At 45.6% G+C, this 12,314-nt stretch overlaps 1 protein-coding gene across 2 annotated transcripts in view; it reads left to right on the top strand.

The window, feature by feature from the left end:
* The window catches only part of ZNF592 (zinc finger protein 592), a 41,907-nt gene that overhangs the window by 6,973 nt on the left and 22,620 nt on the right, over positions 1–12,314 (top strand). The window lies entirely within an intron of this gene.

Raw genomic sequence — 12,314 nt, 5'->3', positions numbered from 1 at the left:
ACTGGCTGAGAGGTGAGCAGTGCAGTATGTGGGGTGGAAGGCTGGTTTGAGCTATTTTTGCCCTTTGGGTGGGAGAGGGATGAGTTGGTGCCATGTTTCCCTAGGAGGGCTCAAGAGCCTTATTAGTGACTTCCTGCTTTGCTCCGGTGCTGCTCGGGTCTTGCCGCCTTTGCGAACCTCCCTTGTAGGTGCAGATGGGGGTCTGAATCCCCTTTGAAACTCCAGCTTAGGTTTCTGCTGATGAAGAGGAGGATATGCTCTTTGTTGTGTACCAGGACCATATGCTTTGTTTAAATTTTTTATTTTGGAAGATGTGGTCAGGCCTGTTTAAGTATAAACCAAGCTGAAGTTGAGCAGGAGGAGGAAGCTTTTCTCCTTGCCTCTTTAGATGAGGTGAAAGCTTTCCATGTCAGTCTGCTGGCAGGCTCCCAGTGCAGTGTCCTCCACAAACTCTGTGAACAAGGGCTCAGCGCCAACATGAGACATTCAGAGAGATGACCACCAGTTTCTGCCATGGCTGTCATAGTATGTGCATGCTCCAGAGCCTCCTTTTGCTTGTTAGGTGGCTTGCAGGAGTATTGGGGTCGCTGTGGTCCCGTTTAGATGCTTTGTTATCTTTCTCTTAAATTTATCAGCAGCAGGAAAAAATAGATTATGGCTGAATGGTTTTTATGTTGTGAAAAATGGTGAGGCCAGAAGGGATTGTCGTGGGCACGTAATCGGGTTTCTTGCCCGAGGCAGACCAACGAGCACTGTGCTCTGTCAACACTGTAACTTAGTTTTCAACTATAATGCATTTTTAGGAAATGTCAGCAGTCTGGAATTAAAACCTTCAGGTGATGGGATACAGTGAGTGCTCCAAAGTGAGCTAAAATGTTAATCAGTCACATTAAAAATGTATTTCCTATTTTTTGTTGTGGTATTATCAATTCAAGAGCTCCTTAAAGAGAGAAGGAATGTCTGATAGTAAGTATTTTTAGCTTGTAATCAAATAATTTATTCTGTAACTTAACGAAGAAAAGAGTCTTAAGTGTCTCGCTTCAAGTTAGGTCTGCTAGATGTGAGATTATTTTTGTAGCATTTTTCTGAATAGAAGGATTGAAAAGCTGGATAAAGAAGCGACATTAGAGCTTGTAAAACCATCTCCTCCCTGTTTGATCTTCCTATGCTCATTCTCAATGGGATGCACGTATTGCTCTGGGAGTCCTTTTCCACTGTATCTGCTGTCCTCCAGACTGCCTGGTGGTGCTCCATGCTGTTCCCAGAACATCTGTTTCAGCAAAGCTATTACATTTCTAAAGGAAATAAGAGGTTTTGCCCATATGCCTGTAATTGCATGACTCCAGATTTAGCAGTAGCTAGTGGAAACCATCCTTCTGCCTTCTAGCAGTACCCAGGGTATTTGGTGTCGCTGGGCTGTGAGGTAGAAGGATGGGTGAAATTCAGTGGTTGCATAGGTGTCTCTGCAGTAGGTGGGTACCACGCTCAGCTTCTCCGAGTGGTCCAAAGGAGAAGGTGTGGATTGTCTTGACATCACATGTCTCACTTGGCTAGCGCACTGCGTAGCTCCCATCAGTAACGAGGCATGAGAAGCTGAAGGTTTTGCATGTCAGGGGTGTTGATGAACGTAAGCAAGTCTGATATTAAACGTGGTGTGAGAAGGACATAGGTTAAGGCTGTTGGAGTATGCATCGTAAGCTCCTGAAGTAGGAAAACATGAACTGGCTGAACCCATTCTGAGAAGATGCTGTGGATATCCCTGCATTAATGAAGTTAATTTCTTGGGTTACTGTTTTTATATTGGTCAGAAAAAAAGAGGAATATTCATAGGAGTTGGAGATGATCAAGTGACTGATTTCAGAAACACTTTCTTATGTGGTAGATGTGGTTGAAAACTCTAGTTTCCATCTCCAGAGTTGTGCCAGGTCACTTGTTTTTGGGGGCAGTGGTAGAAATTGTGTTGCTGAGGAAGGCATCGATGTAACACCTGTATTCAACGTAATGGACCTTTTAGTGCCCCCAGTAGTGGATCAAAACTGTTATGTCCACGTGGCAGAAGGTGTTGATTTATATGCTGGTACTTCTAATTAAAAAAAAACCAAACCAAAACTGTACACAACTGGTAGTAGTGTACCCATGCTTGATCCAGAGTGTGCTGCTGTTGCAGGACAGTCTGCCAGGATGCAGAGGTGCTGCTAACAATCGTGGGCAAGCTCAGACATGAACTGTACCCCCAGACCTCAAGAGACTAATTCTCCAGTATTTGTCATAATTTTGTGCATTTGAGCAAAAAACAGTGTGTATTTCTGCCTCCATACGTGATGTTTTTCTCACTGTATTGAAACGTTGGTTTAGAAGCAACTTATGGGGTGGGGGTGGGTGGAGGGGGAGAGACTGTCATAATTTCTTAAAGCTAATGAAAAATTGCACTCTAGTATTTTGGAATTTTTTTTGTTATCTTTTAGTTACTTAATTCCAGAATTCAGACACAAACTCTTTACTATTCTTCCTCGAGAAAATAATGGAGTATCTTGATATTTTCTACATAAAGCTGTGGCTTGACTTTTAAAGAGCTTCAAGAGGTAGCAGGGCAGGTCCCCACTGTATTATGACGTAAAGCTTATCATCTGTGAGTATTAAATTGCCTGGTACCAGATTGTCCCAAAAGAGAGGATTCTTGGGAAAGATAGATGGATGTATAAGGAAAGAGCATCTTTGGCTTAAGATAAAGGTTAAAAGTGATTTACATGCAGCACCTGGATTTGTACTAGAAGATGGAGACCCCTGACCTATGAAAAATAAGCTGGGTTGATTTTTGATCAATGCTCTTAGAAGCTCTTCCATTAAATGACACCTAATCTGCATTGTTAACCATGACATGCACATCTAACGTGACCATACCTTGAGAAACCAAGCAGACTTTGAAGCGCTCAGTTATAGTGCTTTTAACTCAAAAAGCTTTTTAGACCTGATGCAGAATGGGTATGTCACCTTGTTAAGAAGGAAGGGTTGATCCAACAGGTTTGATGAAGAAAAGAAAAAGCAGGGAAAAGACTTGTTTTTCAATATGATGTTTTCAGTTATCCAGGAGCTGAAGGATGAGCAAGCTGCGGTAAGAGGCAGGAATGATTGGATTGGAGAGGGGGAACAGCCTAAGCTGGCTCTGCTCCATGAGAAAATTTATCCTGTGTTGATACTTAAGACTTCTCACTTTAATTGGAATTTCTTACCATGACTTTGTGAATTACTTTGACATCGTCATGATTCCCATAGCTGTTTAAAAGGTGATTGTTGGGTTTTCTGTTAATTTGTTCCAGTTGGTGGCTTGGGAAATACTTGGTCTTGTATTTCTGAATGGCCTTGGGTAAAGCCCATATTAATAGGACAGATAACAGGTAAATTACTTTCCTAGGTGTGGTGAAAATGAGAATGATATGGCTGGGTCACAGTTGGTTTAGAGGAAGGAAGAAAGATATGGATGTGGTCTGGACAGCAGGGAAAGGGGAGGATTCGGAGCAAGTGAGAGGAAGAGAGGGGGATGATGCTGTGGTTGAGAAGGTGGGGTGGAAAGACCTTTAGAAAAATGATTGAGCGCTTGACCTCCACATTTTAGACTTGTGGCAGCTACATGATTGCAGTTGTTCTAAGTACAACAGAGAGATTCTACCCGATTTATTCTTATAAAGAGTATTCATAAGGTGAAGGCAGTTTGGCTCGGACAAATACGACAGTGGGATCTCTGTGGCTTGCAGTGAGGATGCAGGCTTTGCAAATTGTGAGCTAATCTACCTCAAAAATAGAAAGAACTGGATTTACTGAATGTGTGTTTTGAGTGGATCATCTTAACGGATCTACAGTTACTTTGCCTTTTTTTTGAGACTAGCGAGGCCAATTTTGCAATTTTTGCAAGCTCATGAATTGATTCACTTGATGGGAGGTTTGTTACTTTTCAGTTGCAGAACTGCAAGAAGAAAGCAGTATGTGAATTTGAGTATCTGGTAGGTTGGATTTTGTTCAAACTAGAAGCTGTGCTGTATGTAGGCATTATGCTTGTCCAGATGTTCAAAAGGTGGTAGCAGATGTTTTGTGTAACTTCAGGTGTTTGGTCTGACTACAGTAGTGTTACATTCTAGAGCAAAATTGGGTTTGAGGGGGGGAAAAAAAAGGATAATTAAGTAGGTATAGTTTATGCCACATTAACCTGATACACATCTTCAATAATTTGGTTTTGGAGTAGATAAATGAGTAGATCCTAATATCCTTGATTTTCAGTGAGATGGTTTTAGAGTGCCATGTGGGGAATGGCTGTACTGAAGAAGCTGAATTATGAGGTTGGAGCAGAATCAGGTAAAAGGGAGCTAACTGGAACTGGGGACGGATTGCTTGGAAGACCTCCCGAGAGATGGCTTTAGGATACCTCTGCAGTTAACGTTTGTATTAAGGACCTTGGAGGATGAATGTGTAAATACAATTTGGTGAATAAACAGAGTAAGAAAACACGAAAAATTTGGAGTATGTTACAGGAGGACCTAGATGATCTTGAAGACCACGTAGGAATGGAATAAAGCAGCTGAAAAGCAGTGTGTGTGTGTTTGGTCATGAGGAGACTAAGAATGAGCAAGATGGCACAGCTGTGCACGGGATTTATGTTGACCTGCAGTACCAGTTGGGGTTGCATTAGTACTCCCTGTTGCTGCTAGAAATAACCTAGCTGGAGAAAGTGTATTGTTTTGTTTATCATGGATAAACTGGAATTGAGGGAAGAATGACCAGAGAAATGGAAAGATGATCTCTTGAGGGGAAATTAAAAAACCTTTATAAGTTTAGCTTGGCAAAGATCTGGTAAATTAGGGTGGGTCTCCTTCAGTACTTTAGTAGACACAGTATTAAGGTTAGGGTTGTGGCACTTTTTTTCCACCAGAAGCTAAATCTGAAAAAAAAAAAAGTGCTTCCTCTACTTGCACGGGTTGCCCTGGGTAGTTCCTCAGCATCAGACAGTTTTTTGTAGCCTTTTCAGGGCTGGGCTTACATTGCGAGAGATGAACAGATCCCCTGCAGCTCCTGGTGTCTTCATTTTAGATGTTCTTTTTCTTAAAGAGTGAGAGTGGATACAGAGGACACTCTGTATCCGGTGTGATGTTTGTAGAAAAGAGGTTTTTAAATTTAGGGGCAACAATGATGCAAGAACAGCCAAAATAGATTTACACAGAAAATTAGATGATGGTCTGTAATCATCAGAGGAGTGAATTCTGGAAGAGGTTTGCAGCAGAAGTAATGAACAAAAGACACAGACTGGTTTTGAGACAAACTTATTTGGTTTTTTGGCAAGGACAGACCAGTTCACAATAACATGTGCAAGAATTCAAAGTACTTCCTGACCCTCTTGGGCATAACTGTCCATTTACTGGTAACCAGAAATGTTTCATACTTTTTTTTTTCTGTCTTTTTTGACTTGATCACCCAAAATGCGCCGAAGTAGCTAGGAACTTGAATAAAGTACAAAATATTATCTAAAGACCTCTGGATTTTCTTGTACCTTTGTGCTTATGTTCTCCTCCCTCTTTTTTTTTTTTTTTCTTCTTCTATCACCCTTTCTTTGTCCAATAAGGGTTTTTCAATGAGTTGTGACGTATCCTGTTTACGCACCACCTACACTGGAGTTATTTAAAAGCAAATTTATTGCTGCTTTTTCTTTTTCTTCTTCCTTCCCCCTCTTAAATCAATGTTTTATAATTTATTGGCTAAAACTTGCCAGAAGCTAGTAGGACCACATGCTGCACTGGTAATTTCCCAGCAGCAAAGTAGCAAGCAAGAAAGAACGCAGCCATATCTTTGCTATTTTTTTCCTTCCTTTTTTCCACCCACCCCCTCCTCATGTTTTAATTTAGAAAACAAGAGGACTGAAAATCAACAAAAATTCCCTTGGCCCCATAAAGCACTGCTTTCTCCTTCTCCCAAACCAAGGGTGATTATTGCAGTCCTTAGGTACTAGCAAGGACTGATTTTGTTTTATATGGAAATTTTGACTCTGGATTTTATAGAAGCAAAGGGATGGAGGATGTTATGATGAAAGCACATTGAGGGGATGGAGCTCCAGGCGGGGATTGCCAGGAGTGCAGACAAAGAGATGAATAGCAGGATAGGAGGAGAGCCTGCACCCTGAGGCCGAAACAGAGCATCAGGATGAGGAGGAGGAGAGGCTAGAGGAAGAAAAGATAGGGTGTGGCTCCATGGTCTGCTTAAATCAGTGTGTGATCTGCTGCCACACAAGGTGACAATCCCACTCGCTTCTCCTGCCCACCCACACTTTCTCGCCTGGCCCTGGGAGACTGAGACCAGGTTGGGGGAAGAGGAGAATGAGCACCAGTGCAAACTGGGGGCCAAGAGATGGCTGAGAGCACGAAGAAGGGGACAGCTAGGGACAAAGGCACGCTTCTTCTCCAGTAGGACTGAAACTGAGGCTGGAATCTGGTGTCTTCTGGCACCAAGAGGAAGGCTCCTGGTCCCGTTCTTCCATGTGGGCACCAATGATGCTGCTGGGGCAACCTGGAGAATATCAAAAGTGACTGCAGAGCTCGGGGGCTGATGCGCAGGGGCATGACTGCCCAGGTGCTGGTCTGTTCAGTCCTGCCGGTGAGGGGAAGGGGTGTGAGGAGGAGATGGCCCTCTGAAGCGTCTAATGCTAATGCACGCAGCATGGGGAGTAAAGACGAGGAACTGGAGATCTGTGTGCAGTTGCAGGGCTCTGATCTTGGTGGCATCACAGAGAGGTGGTGGGATGGCTTGTGTGACTGGGGCGTTGCAATGGAGGGACACAGGCTCTTTAGGAAGGACAGCCAGGAGGACAAGGAGGGGGAGTTGTCCTTTATGTGAGGCAGCAGCTGGGCTGCCTGGAGCTCTGCCTGGGGATGGGTGAGCAGCCAACTGAGAACTTACAGGTCAGGATTAAAGAGGTGGCCAGTATGGGTGACACTGTAGTGGGTGTCCACTAGAGGCCACCTGACCAGGAAGAACAGGTGGATGAGGCTGCCTACAGACAGCTAGAAGCAGCCTCACATTCACAGACCCTGGTCCTCATGGAGGACTTCAGCCACCCTGATATGTGCTAGTAGGACAAGCCAACAGGGCATAAACCATGCAGGAGGTTCCTGGACAGCATTGCTGATGACTTCCTGAGCCAAGTGATAGGGAAGCCAGTGAGGAGAGGTGCGCTGCCGGACCTCGTGCTCATCAGTAAGGAAGGGCTCACTGAGAATCTGAAGGTCAAAGGCAGCCTTGGCTGCAGTGACCATGAGATGGTGGAGTTCAGGGTCCTGAGGGGAGGTAGCCGGGCAAAAATCAAGATCACAACACTGGACTTCAGGAGAGTAGACTTCGGCCTCTTTAGGGATCTGCTTGAAGCAGTCTCATGGGATAAGGCCCTGGAGGGAAGAGGGGACCAAGGAAGGAGGTTGATATTCAAGGATCACTTCCATGCTCAAGAGCAGTCCATCCCAACAAAGAGCAAGTCATGCAAAAATGCCGCAATACCTGCATGGATGAACAAGGAGCTCTTGGCAAAATTCAGACTTAAAAAGGGAGCGTAGAGGAGGTGGAAACAGGGACAGGTAACCTATGAGGAATGTGGAGGCACTCTCTGAGTATGCAGGGATGATGTAGGAAAGCCAAAGACTACTTGGAATTGAATCTGGTGTAGGACGTCAAAGGCAACAAGAAGGTTTTTCTTAAGTAGATAAGTAGCAAAAGAAAGACTAGGGAAAGTGTGGGCTAACTGATGAATGGGGCGGGGGAGCTGGTGGCACAGGACATGGAAGATGCTGAGGTGCTGAACATCTTCTTCACTTCAGTCTTTATGTCAGGAGTTGAGGCTGGACTGGCCACTAGTGAGTGGCAGACACTCTCTATTAGCCCCTCTCCCCTCCCAGAAGTGTAAGGGAGAGAGGACAAGGAAGAGAGACTTAGGGTTTGGAAAAGGAAACTGAAACAGCTTTAATGAAACAATAACAGTAAAAGAAAAGATAATAATAATAAAATAATGAAATATATACAAAACAATATTGAACCGAACTCCCCCCACCCTGATGACTCTGTCAGCACTGATGCTGCAGGGCTGGCACTGGGGCAGTCCCAGGCTGGACTGGACAACAGACAGGAATGGGATGCAGGAGCTGAACTCAGACACTGGATTCAGGGACACATGGATCAGGATCGACGACAGAAGAACAGACAGAGTCCTCCTCAGGTGTCGGTCATCGAAGAAGAGAGCTTGACCCTCGTGATCCCTCAGCTTTACACTGACCATGACGTCTGTGGGATGGAACACTCTGTTGGTCAGGTTTGGGTCACCTGTCCGGTTCGCTCCTCCCTGCAGGGGCGACCTTTTATGTGTTTGTGACCCTTTTGACTTCCAGTACTTCAACGTGGGGTACAAAGGTTTAGCAGTGACCTTGGTTGCGATAAGGAGCAAGTATAAGCAATAGCCTTTCTGCATACCATTCTTCGGTATTAACTATAAACATCAAGCATTATCACTGCTACAAGCAGTCACTGTCTGGAAAAACATGCTGTTGATTTCAGAAAGTGCATTTACTTAGAAGAGACTTAACTGAAAAGTAAAATCACTGAATAGAATTAGTTTTGTTTTAGCTCAAACTGGGACATTTTACTAGCAAGACTGGCCTTCAGGATTCTAAGGACTTGGAGACCAGGAGGAGGGTCTGAAGGAAGAATTACATGTCCTTGGTGGAAGAAGATCAGGTCAGGGAACACTTAAACTGGACATACACAAGTCCACGGGTCTTCCTGATGCACACATGAATGAAGAGGGAGCTGGCAGTGAGGCCACTCTTGATGATCTTTGAATTATTATGGTGATTAAGAGAGGTACCTGAGGACTGGAAGAAGGCAAACGGAAAAGGGACAAGAAGGAGGATCCAGGGAAGTACAGGCCGCTCAGCTTCACCTTGTTCCCTGGGGAGGTGAGAAAGCAGCTGATCCTGGGAGGCATTTCCAGGCACTTGAAGAACATGAAGGTGATCAGTACAGATCACCAAGTGGAGGTCATGCTTGACCAAGCTGATAACCTTCTTTCTTGAAAGGATTGCCTTGGTAAATGAGGAGAGAGCAGTGGTTGTTGTCTACCTTGACTTCAGTAAGGCTTTTAAAGTTGTCTTCTATAGGATCCTTGTAAGAGAATCTGATGAAGCATGGGCTGTATGAGCAGACAGTGAGGTGGCTTAAAAACTGGCTGAATGGTTGGGCCCAGAGGGTGGTGATCAGTGGTGTGAAATCTAGTTCGAGGCCAGCAACTAGTGGTGTACCCCAGAGGTCAATACTGGATGCAGTTGCGTTCAATAGCTTCATTAATGATCTGGATGATGGGGCAGAGTGTACCCTCAGTGAGTTTGCAGGTAACACAAAACTGGGAGGAGCAGCTGTTAAGACAAAGGGTCGTGCTGTCATCCAGAGTGACCTTGGCAGGCTGGAGAAATGGGCCAACAGGAATCTCATAAAGTTTAATAAGGGCAAAGTCCTTCCTATGGGGAGGAACAACCCCATGCACCAATATATGCTGGGAGCCACTCTGCTGGAAAGCAGCTTTGCAGGAAGGGCCCTGGGGGTCCTGGTGGATACCAAGCTGACCATGAGCCAGCAATAAGCCCTTGCTGCAAGGAAGAGCAATGGTGTTCTGACTGCATTAGGAGTGTTGACAACAGGGCAAGAGAAATGATCCTTCCCCTCTACTCAGTACTGGTGAGGCCATATCTGGAGAGCCATGTCCAGTTCTGGGCTCCTCCATACGAGAGAGACATGGGCATGCTGGAGAGAGTCCAGCAAAGGGCCACAAGGATGATGAAGGAGCTGGACCATCTCATGTATGAAGAAAAGCTGAGGAAGCTGGAACTGTTCAGCCTGGAGAAGAGAAGGCTTGGGGGGATCTTATCAATGTGTATCAACACCTAATGGGGAGAGCAAAGAAGATGGAGCCAGGCTCTTTCCAGTGATGCCCAGTGCCAGGACCACAGGCTATGAGCACAAGCCGGACCTTGGGAGGTTCCTTCTGAACATAAGGAAACACTTTTTCATTGTGAGGGTGACTAAGCACTGTCACGGGTTGCCCAAGGAGGTTGTGGAGTCTCCATCCTTGGAGGTGTTCAAAAGCTGTCTAGTCATGTTCCTGGGCAACTGGCTCTAGGTGGCCCTGCTTGAGCAGGGGGGTTGGACCAGGTGACTTCTGGAGGTCCTTTCTAACCTCAGCCATTCTGTGACTGCCCCTTGGGTGGCAGGCACTCATTAGATTGGCATAAGCCAGTCATGAAACTCCAGGAAGCAAGAACTACTGGTAATGATGGGGCCTGAGATCTGTTGGAAGGGGTGTGAAGTTTACTGTGTATCTTCCCTCTGGAGCAGGAGCTGAAATCTTTTATTTGGGATTAGCAAATAAATGATTGGTCAAGTAAGAAGGGAATCGGGGAAAAGCAAAGTGATTGGTGAAGATCATAGCAAAAATGGTGTTTGAACAGCTGTGGTACTGTCTTTGATGGGATGTAAGGCGAGAAGAGAGAGGCAGAGTTGGGAGGTTGCAAGATGGGCATTGCCAGTGACGGGTGGGCAGAAACCAGCCTTGCAGGGTGGAGGGGAGAGCAGAGGGCTTTAATGTTTCCATCATAAGAAAAGAGAGGGGACATGTGCTGTGTAGCCTTAGGGATTATACTGGTGACTTGAAAGTGGGAATGTGAAAACTTGGTATAGTCCGGTAAGTGATCATTTTAGCAACTGGGAGTTCAGATTTCGAGTCGAAATGCAAGAGGCAGAGTGGTTTGTTGGTGAGTGCACTGGATTGACCTTGGCTGATCACCAGGTGCCCACCCAGCCGCTCTATCACTCTCCCTTCTCAATAGGCCCAGGGGGAAAATACAACAAAAAGCTTGTGGGTCAGGATAAGGACAGAGAGATTGCTTACCGATTACCATCACGGGCAAAACAGACTTGGCTTGGGGAAATTAGGTTAATTTATTGCCAATTAATTGTAGCAGAATAGGATAGTGAGAAATAAAAAGAAAGCTATAAACACCTTCTGTCACCCCTCCCTTCTTCCTGGGCTCAAATTCACTCCTGACTCTTCTGCCTCCTGTCCCTGAGTGACGCAGGGGAATGGGGTTGTGGTCAGTTTGTTATGTTTCATCTCTGCTGCTCTTTCCTCCTCATGTTCTTGCCCTGCTCCAGTGTGGGGTCCCTCCCATGGGAGACAGGCCTCCATGAACTTCTCCAGTGTGGGTCCTTCCCACAGGCTGCAGTTCATCACGAGCTGCTCTGGTGCGGGTCCTTTCCATGGGGTGCGGGTCCTTTCCATGGGGTGCGGGTCCTTTCCATGGGGTGCGGTCTTTCAGGAACAGACTGCTCCAGCGTGGGTCCCTCAGGGGGCCACAGGTCCTGCCAGGAGCCTGCCCTAGCGTGGGCTCTCCACTGGCTGCAGCTTCCTTCAGAGCACATTCACTGTGGTCCTCCATGGGTTAAAGGGGGACAAACTGTGTCACCATGGTATTCACGATGGTCTGCAGGGGAATCTCTGCTCTGGTGCCTGGAGCATCTCCTCCTTCTTCACCAGCCTTGGGGTGAAGGGCTGTTTCTCTCACATCTCACTCCAGTCTCCCAGCTGCTGCACAGCATTTTTTACCGTTTCTTAAATATGTTACCACAGAGGTGCCACCCTTGTTGCTGATGGGCTTAGCATTGGCCAGCAGCAGGTCCATCTTGGAGCTGGCTGGACCTGGCTCTGTCCAACATGGAGGCAGCTTCTTGTGCCTTCTTACCGAGGCCACCCCTGCAGACCCCCGCTACCAAAATCTTGCTGTGTAAACCCAATACAGTGGGTGAAAAGAAAAGATGTGGAAACTGAAATTCTTGAAATTACAGCTGAGATCATAAAGAGAAAAGAGCTACAGACTGAGAAAATTCAGAATTAAGCTTATGTGATGCATCATTGTCTAATTCCACTTTGTTTCCTAAAACTGTCAAGTTTCTAGGTCTACACTGACGCATTAACCAGGGATTTTTATATACAGACAAAAATGTATTTTATGTTCATTGAAATGCCTTAATTTCCAGGTAATAAGGTTTTAGTCAAATGCTTTATTTTATTGAGGCTTAAGCATCCCGTTGTCTCAGGATAATTTAGATGTGTGGGTGTAGGAGTTGGTCTCGTGAAGGTCTGAGGAGGACACTAGGTTTGGGAGTGTTGGGCAGTGAGTGTGGTGCAGGAATGCAAATGAAAGTGAACAAGGTCGACAGGAGGAGGTGGGATGTAACTATGA

This window comes from Leptosomus discolor, chromosome 11, assembly GCF_034619465.1.
Source record: "Leptosomus discolor isolate bLepDis1 chromosome 11, bLepDis1.hap2, whole genome shotgun sequence".
NCBI lineage: Eukaryota > Metazoa > Chordata > Aves > Leptosomiformes > Leptosomidae > Leptosomus > Leptosomus discolor.
The sequence above is the reverse complement of the archived record's forward strand: the minus strand, read 5'-3'. Positions and strand labels throughout refer to the sequence as shown.